Genomic DNA, 8,912 nt, shown 5'->3' with positions numbered 1-8,912 from the left:
AGCAGCCGCAGCCCGGACATCTGGCGGCGCGGCTCTTCCACCCAGCCCTGCGGATCGAGTCCGCGGAACCACTGTGGATCCTGACTCAGGAGTCGCGACCGCCCGGGATCTCCAGGCCGAGGGATGCTGGAGCCTCTCAAGGGAGCGGCGGGGATGCTAGAGTTTGTCGTGCGGAGGCCCAGACGCGGGCACGGTTGCTGGGTCTCCGGTGGGCTCTACCTGCTCTTCTCCGAGGGGCTGGGCCGCCAGGCCCGACAGGCCGCCTTCTGAATCTCTGAGGTGAGGGCTGGAGTCTGTCTGGGGATCGGTCCGGTAGAAAGTATCCCCCGCTCCCCACCCCACGCCGCCCGGAGTCTGGGAATCACTCATTGTGTGCAGACACAAAGAAGGAGCATGGGTTGACGGTCTCTTGGAATCGGTAAAAAACACACCACACTTTTCCGAGGAAAACATTTTTCATGAGACAGCAGAGAGTGGAGTCCAAAGTTGAAAACAACAGGCAGGTGCTGTGCCGCACACTGAAACGATGCCAAAGGCACCGGGAACGCTGGGCCCGCATTTAAAGGGATTACTTCGAGTCCTTGAATTCTTCCCAGAAGGAAGATAGCATATATATTTAAATGAAAGTGAAAAAGTGAAAGTGTTAGTTGCTCAGTCCGTGAACCATAGCCCACCAGGCTCCTCTGTCCATGGGATTCTCCAGGCAAGAATACTGGAGTGGGTAGCCATTCCCTCTCCAGGGGATATATTTAAATGAAAAAGTAGTTAATGAAGAGGGATATTTGTATTGCCTATTTGGATTTGTCTTTCTTTCCACGAGGAAAAGCCCAGTGCAGGTGAGAAAGAGTAATAGCATTCTAAAGAAAAAAAGCCTCAATTATTCAAACATATTAACCTAGGTGAAAAAAAATGGCAAGATAAAGCAAAATAAAATCTTGAAATCATAAATGTGGTCTATGCTGTCTCAGGGAATGCTTGTGTTGATTCACAGTGTCTGTCCAGAGAAGAAATATAGAAATTGCCTTTAGAAAGGCAATATAAAAAGTGCATTTTTCTTATTTCTAAGTATTAATCATTGCATTTCCTTTACCTCATTGAAAATCCATGAAAGAATATCACTTTTGTGGTATCTGGATTTTTAAAAACAGGTCTGTCAAAGTGTGATGAACTTGGAAATGCACAGGTTTCTTTTACTATTTTAGGACATCAACTTCTTAGGAGTTTTGCTGATTTCTGTGATTTGTACAGGTATATTCTTCAATATAACAACTAATAATAATGTCAATTTGAGTGTTTAATATTCTGTTCATACACTGGACCAGATCACTCCCACTAGGTGCTTACCCTCTATCACACCTTTACAAAAATGTTCATTTACTCATGATTCCTCTCTCCACATCCTCATTCTCTCAACCACACTCTCTGTAATCAGGGCTCGTCTGATAAGTCTTCCTTTATCTTGGTAGTGGAGTAAAAGTCTGGATATATCTGTCACCAAAGTAGAGTTGACTGATTTGTTCTGCTTTCCCTTAGTTCACATGCACCGCCCCCCCTCCCCACTTTCCATACAGAAATAACCACTCTTCAATACTCCTATAGCTTCAATCTATTATTTACTGCATTTTGATTTGAAATCCCTTATCTTGCTTTTTATTACAGTCTATGCTCATGAGCCTGTAAGCCCTTTGAGGGTAGAGATTGTGTCTTATATCCAGGCTCCCTTCTCTAATATTCCTTGACACATTTTAAGGTAAAAATGAGCAGTCAATAAATGCCCATTGAACTAAATTCAATTCATTTTGGGCGGTCATAGGTAATGGATTTATACTTATCCTCATATTATCAAAAATATCCTAGACTTTACAGAGTGAGTAATGGTCCTCTCTCAACACTGTGTGCATGCTAAGTTGCTTCAGTCGTGTCCAGCTCTTTGCAACCCTATGGACTATAGCCCAGCAGGCTCCTATGTCCATTCTGTAAGCAAGAATGGTGGCTCAGACGGTAAAGTGTCTGCCTACAGTGTGGCAGACCCAGGTTCAATCCCTGGTTTGGGAAGATCCCCTGGAGAAGGAAATGGCAACCCAGTCCAGTACTCTTGCCTAGAGAATTCCATGGACTGAGGAGCTTGGTAGGCTACAGTCCATGGGGTCGAGTTGGACATGACTGAGTGACTTCACTTCACTTCAGGCATTTAGATATGACCTAAACAAAATCCCTTATGATTATACAGTGGAAGTGACAAATAGATTCAAGGGATTAGATCTGATAGACAGAGTCCCTGAAGAACTTTGGATGGGGGTTCATGGCATTGTACCAGAGGCAGTGATCACAACCATTCCCAAGAAAAAGAAAGGCAAAAAGGCAAAATGGTTGTCTGAGGAGGACTTACAAATAGCTGAGAGAAGAGAAGTGAAAGGCAAAGAAGAAAAGGAAAGATATACCCATTTTAATACAGAGTTCCAAAGAATAGGAAGGAGAGATTAAAAAAAGCCTTCCTCAATGATCAGTGCAAAGAAATAGAGGAAAATAATAGAATGGGAAAGACTAGAGATCTCTTCAAGAAAATAAGATATACCAAGGGAACATTTCATGCAAAGATGGGCACAATAAAGGACAGAAATGGTATGGACCTAACAGAAGCAGAAGATATTAAGAAAAAGTGGCAAGAATACACAGAAAAACTGTACAAAAAAGATCTTCATGACCCAGATAACCACATTGTGATGGTGTGAACACTCACCTAGAGCCAGACATCCTGGAATGCAAAGTCAAGTGGGCCTTAGGAAGCATCACTATGAATAAAGCTAGTGAGGTGATGGAATTCCAGTTGAGCTATTTCAAATCCTAAAAGATGATGCTGTGAAAGTGCTGCACTCAATATGCCAGCAAACTGGGATACTGGAAAACTCAGCAGTGGCCACAGGACTGGAAAAGGTCAGTTTTCATTCCAATCCCAAAGAAAGGCAGTGCCAAAGAATGCTCAAACTACCGCACAATTGCACTCATCTCACACGCTAATAAAGTAATGCTCAAAATTCTCCAAACTAGGCTTCAACAGTACATGAACCATGAACTTCCAGATGTTCAAGCTGGCTTTAGAAAAGGCAGAGGAGCCAAAGATCAAATTGCCAACATCTGTTGGATCATGGAAAAAGCAAGACAGTTCCAGAAAAGTATCTGCTGCTGCTGCTGCGAAGTCGCTTCAGTCGTGTCCGACTCTGTGCGACCTCATAGACGACGGCCCACCAGGCTCCCCCGTCCCTGGGATTCTCCAGGCAAGAACACTGGAGTGGGTTGCCATTTCCTTCTCCAATGCATGAAAGTGAAAAGTGAAATCGCTCAGTTGTGTCCAACTCTTAGCGACCCCATGGACTGCAGCCTACCAGGCTCCTCCGTCCATGGGATTCTCCAGGCAAGAGTACTGGAGTGGGTTGCCATTGCCTTCTCCAAGAAAAGTATCTACTTTTGCTTTATTGACTATGCCAAAGCCTTTGACTGTGTAGATCACGACAAACTGTGGAAAATTCTTAAAGAGATGGAAATACCAGACCACCTAACCTGCCTCCTGAGAAATGTTTATGCAGGCCAAGAAGAAACAGAAGTGGATGTGGAACAACACACTGGTTCTAAATAGGTAAAGGAGTACATCAAGGCTGTATATTGTCCCCATGCTTATTTAACTTATATGCAGAATACTTTATGAGAAATTCTGGGCTGGATGAGGCATTAGCTGGAATCAAGATTGCCAGGAGAAATATCAATAACCTCAGATACGGAGATGACACCACCCTTATGGCAGAAAGTGAAGAAGAGCTCTTTCCCTTCAGCATGCCACTGAAGATCCTGGTGTCGCCATGGGCTGTCTCCCCACCCGGTGTTACGGGTATTGGAAGAACAAGCTGTACCCAAAGTCCTGCTTCTGCTGAGGTGTCCCTGATGCTAAGATCTGCATCTTTGACTTGGGGCGTAAGCAAGCCAAAGTGGATGAGTTCCCACTCTGGGGCCACATGGTGTCATATGAGTATGAGCAGCTCTCCTCTGAAGCCCTGGAGGCTGCCTATATTTGTGCCAACAAGCACATGGTGAAAAGCTGTGGCAAAGATGGTTTTCACATCCGAGTGTGGCTCGACTTCTTTCATGTCATCTGCGTCAACAAGACGTTGTCTTGCACTGGAGCTGATAGACTCCAGACAGGTATGTGTGGTGCCTTTGGAAAGCCCCAGGGCATAGTGGCCAGGGCCCACATTGGCCAGGTCATAATGTCCATCCGCATCAAGCTGCAGAACAAGGAGCATATGATTGAAGCCCTCCACCGGGCAAAGTTCAAGTTCCCTGGCCGCCAGAACATCCACATCTCCAAGAAGTGGGGATTTACCAAGTTCAACACAGATGAATTTGAAAACCTTGTGGCAGAAAAGCGACTCATCCTGGACAGCTGTGGGGTCAAATACATCTCTAATCGTGGTCTCCTGGACAAATGGCGGGCCCTGCACTCATGAGCATCAGCGCTGTCTCCTCCTTAATCATGCTCACCAATAAATGCTATTTCCTGTAAAAAAAAAAAACAAAAAAACAAAAAAAAACACAAAAAACTGAAACAAACAAAAAAAGAAAGTGAAGAAGAGCTAAAGAGCCTCTTGATGAAAATGAAAGAAGAGAGTGAAAAAGTTAGCTTAAAACTCAATATTCAGAAAACTAAGATCATGGCATCCAGTTCCATCACTTGATGCCAAATAGATGGGGAAACAGTAAGAGACTTTATTTTGGGGGGCTCCAAAATCACTGCAAATGGTGGCTGAAGCCATGAAATTAAAAGACACTTGCTCCTTGGAAGAAAAGTTATGACCAACCTAGACAGCGTATTAAAAAGCAGAGACATTATTTACCAACAAATGTCCGTCTAGTCAACTAGACTAGATGACTAGTCTTATCCATACATGATAAGACAGTTGGACCCTAAAGAAAGCTGAGCACTGAAGAATTGATGCTTTTGAACTGTGGTGTTGGAGAAGACTCTTGAGAGTCCCTTGGACTACAAGGAGATCCAACCAGTCCATCCTAAAGGAAATCAGTCCTGAATATTCATTGGAAGGACTGATGCTGAAGCTGAAACCCCCAATACTTTGGCCACCTGATGCAAAGGACTGACTCCTTGGAAAAGATCCTGATGCTGAGAATGATTGAAGCAGGAAGGAGAAGGGGATGACAGAGGATGAGATGGTTGGATGGCATCACTGACTAGATGGATATGAGTTTGCGCAAGCTCCGGGTGTTGGTGAAGGACAGGGAGGCCTGGCATGCTGCAGCCCATGGAGTTGCAAAGAGTCAGACATGACTGAGTGACTGAACTGAACTAAAGTAAGGATATTGGAATGGGTTGCCATGCTCTTCTCCAGATGGTAAAGAATCTGCCTGCAATGTGGAAGACCTGGGTTCGATACCTGGGTTGGGAAGATCCCCTCGAAAAATGTATGGCAACCCATTCCAGTATACTTGCCTGGAGAATCTCCATGGACAGAGGAGCCTGGGAGGCTACAGTCAATGGGGTCACAGAGTCAGGCACAACTGAGCGACTTAGCACAGCACACCTCTAAGAACCTATTTGCAGCTGCCTTTCAAATATTTTGGGGAATTCGTGTTTTGTCAACCAAATTATCTATAATCAAAAGTTATGGCAAGTAGAATCAAAAGATGGCAAGATGGATGTTCAGTTGTTACACTATATCAGATGAACTGCAAAAACGCAGGCTCTAGCTTTCTCGTTAACAAACTGTGCTTTAGATCTGATTTAATTTTGTCTTTGCTCTTACATTTTGTCACAATATTGTTTTTTTTAATCATCTGCTCTGGTGGGCTGCCGTCTATGGGGTCGCACAGAGTTGGACACAACTGAAGCAACTTAGCAGCAGCAGCAGCAAGAGATTCTAAATTTCCAGTCCGATTGTTTTTTAACATAATCGAATCTTTTCTCAATTTCTTCACCATGAGTTCACTCACTGTCATCTAGTGCAGTGCTTGATATGGGACCTTACCACCTTCCTAGAATTCTAAAGAGAAAAATTAATGTAAGAAGATTACATCTGACTCCAGATACGATTTATTCTTCAGTATCTGAATTATCTTACAGGAGAAACTCTAAAACTTTAGTGTGCATAAATTCACTTGAAAATTTTGACCTAAATGCAAATTCTCAGGCCACACCTCTAGAAAGTCTGATTAAATGGACTGAAGTTGGGCTCTAGAAATTTGCATTTCTAACCATCACTTTGGGATCCTTCAAATAATATGGTTCCAGACGTAGAGTTACCGAATTTCTACCTTCCCCTCCTTCCCTCTGACTCATGGCCATTGTACCTATTTTGTAAAAAAGAAAGAAAAAAAAGCCTAAATAACCGCTTTCTTGCCCCACCCACCAGTGGGCACAAATCATATTTTCAAAAAAGTTATAGCCAACTCCTCTAAATTTGCTCTAATCATCCTATTATTCAAAGCCTTTGTTTTGTGAATCATTTAACTCTTAAGCTCCTAGTTCAATGTGAAGCTTGTGGGAGGTGTGTTTTTAATAAATATGAATTTTTGAACCTCTTCCTCATGCATCCCCAGAAAAGCTTCTTGTTAAGGAGAAGAACATGATTACTTTTTAACAGCCCTATGAGAAGTGGTGTGAGGGGTAGGAGAAGAGAGTTCAAAAATTTCCCTGTATTTACCAGTCTTATTAAAATGCATCTTTTTATACATATAAGGGCAAGTGGACAGGGAAGAAAGACTTAAATTTGATTTGTAAATTCCAAATATCCATGGTTCTGAGACTTCTTTTGATTGCTAATTAGGTGCCATTAATTTTAAAATTATAAATATAATTTGTGTTTGCATAAAATTTTCAACCAGAAAATAAAGATATAAAATAAAAAATAAACATCTTCCTCCATTTCTAACCTCCAAGATCAAGTCCCACCCTGTTACTTGGCTCAGCAATGGTTTACTTAGTCTTAAAATATTATTTTCCCTGGTGATCCAGTGGTTAGAAATCCATACTCTCACTGCCAGGAACTGAGGTTCAATCCCTGGTTGGGGAACTAAGATTCTGCAAGCCATGCAGTGACCAAAAAAAAAAAAAAAAAATTTCTTCTGTATATATAAGCAATGTATGCTTATTACTACTCTTATTTTCTTAACAAATCTACTCATGCCACTTAGTTGGATGGTTTTCCATTTTGCTTTTTTCTCTCAGTAATTTATTTACAAGTTTTCCATATCAGGATTCTGTTTAATGGGCATATGATAGTCCATGGTATAAATGAAGGTAATTCAATTAACCATTTCTCTGATAGGCAATTAGGTTATTTTTTCTTTTTTTTTTTAATATAAAAATGCTGCAGTGACCTTCCTTGTGCATATATTTGATTATTTGAATAGGTAAATATGAATGGGATAATTTCCCTAGTAAAGAATTGTTAAATCAAAATAATTTGTGATCCTAATTTCGTCAGATGTTGCTAAATTGTGCTTCCTAAATGTTGGACCAGCTACAGTCCCATCAACACTTTAGAAAGGTGTTGAAAAGAACCCATTTTCAAGGACTCCTTAGTAGAACTATGTTTTGTCAAGCCTTTAAAACAATCTCATCATTTAAAAATAGTACCATATTTTGATGAGCATTTCTTAAATTTTGAGTCGAATTGAGCATCTTTTTTTAAGTTGAAGTATAGTCGATTGACATTATTGTGTTAGTTTCAGTTGTACAACACAGGCATTCAGTATTTTTTCAAATTATATTCCATTATAGGTTGTAACAAGTTTTTGGTATACTTCCCTGTGTTATACAATAAACCCTTGTTACTTACTTGCTCTACTTATGGTAGTTTGCATATGTTAATTTTGTGCCTATCAGCTGTTCTCCCCACCTTTGGTAACTATAAGTCTGTGAGTCTGTTTCTGGTTTGTATATACATTCATTTGTATTCTTTTTTAGATTCCACATATAAGAGCTATCATATAGTATTTGTCTTTCTCTGACTTACTTCACTAAATATAATATTTTCTAGGTCCATCCATGTTGCTGCAAATGGCAATATTTCATTCTTTTTTATGGCTGAGTAACATTCCATTGTGTATGTGTGCCTGTGTATGTGTGTGTGTGTATTCATACCACATCTTAAGTCAGTCATCTATTAATGAGCATTTGGGTTGCTCTGTGTCTTGGCTATGGTAAATAGTGCTGTTATGAACATAGGGATACATGTATCTTTTCAAATTAGAATTTTCTCCCTTGTCAAGATGTATACTCAGGAATGGAATTGTTGGGTCATATGATAGTTCTACTTAATATTTTTTGAAGGAAGTTCCATTGTTTTCTGTAGTGGCTGTACCAATTTATATCCCCACCAAAGTGTAGGAGGGTTCCCTTTTCCCAACACCTTCTCCAGTATGTTATTCGTTGACTTTTTGATGATGACTATTCTGACAAGTGTGATGTGGTACTTCATTGTGGTTTTGTTTTGCCTTCTCTAATAATTGGTGACACTGAGCCTCTTTTCATGTGGCCTTCACTTTTTGGCAAAAATTTCCATTGCATTATGAGGTCTTGGAGCTCCCATTCAAGTCTATATCTTTCTCTGCAGACTAAGTAAATTATAAATTTAACTTCACTTTTAGTATTGGTATTGCTTTTAGCAAACTCACAATAGAAAATTTCAGATCTTTCTACGAACATTTATTGAAAGGGTCTATGGATGTCACAATTTGTAAGAATGATGAGAAAATGTAAAGATAAGAAGACACTACTCATACCCTCAGTTCAGTTCAGTTCAGTCGCTCAGTTGTGTCTGACTCTGTGACCCCATGAATCGCAGCACGCCAGGCCTCCCTGTCCATCACCAACTCACAGAGTTCACTCAAACTCATGTCCATCG

General features: G+C 41.0%; 1 protein-coding gene and 1 pseudogene across 1 annotated transcript in view; both read left to right on the top strand.

Annotated features, from left to right (window-relative positions):
• Positions 1–6: 6 nt before the first annotated feature.
• The window catches only part of CGA (glycoprotein hormones, alpha polypeptide), a 69,225-nt gene continuing 60,319 nt past the window's right edge, over positions 7–8,912 (top strand). The window contains exon 1 of the mRNA XM_010834673.1: positions 7–279. The gene's annotated coding sequence lies outside the window, so the exon portion shown is untranslated. The remainder of the gene's footprint in view (positions 280–8,912) is intronic.
• Positions 3,855–4,546, top strand: LOC104984760 (annotated as a pseudogene).

Source organism: Bison bison, unplaced genomic scaffold (genome assembly GCF_000754665.1).
Source record: "Bison bison bison isolate TAMUID 2011002044 unplaced genomic scaffold, Bison_UMD1.0 scf7180017864035, whole genome shotgun sequence".
NCBI lineage: Eukaryota > Metazoa > Chordata > Mammalia > Artiodactyla > Bovidae > Bison > Bison bison.
Note: the sequence above shows the minus strand (reverse complement) of the source record. Positions and strands in the feature narration are given on the sequence as shown.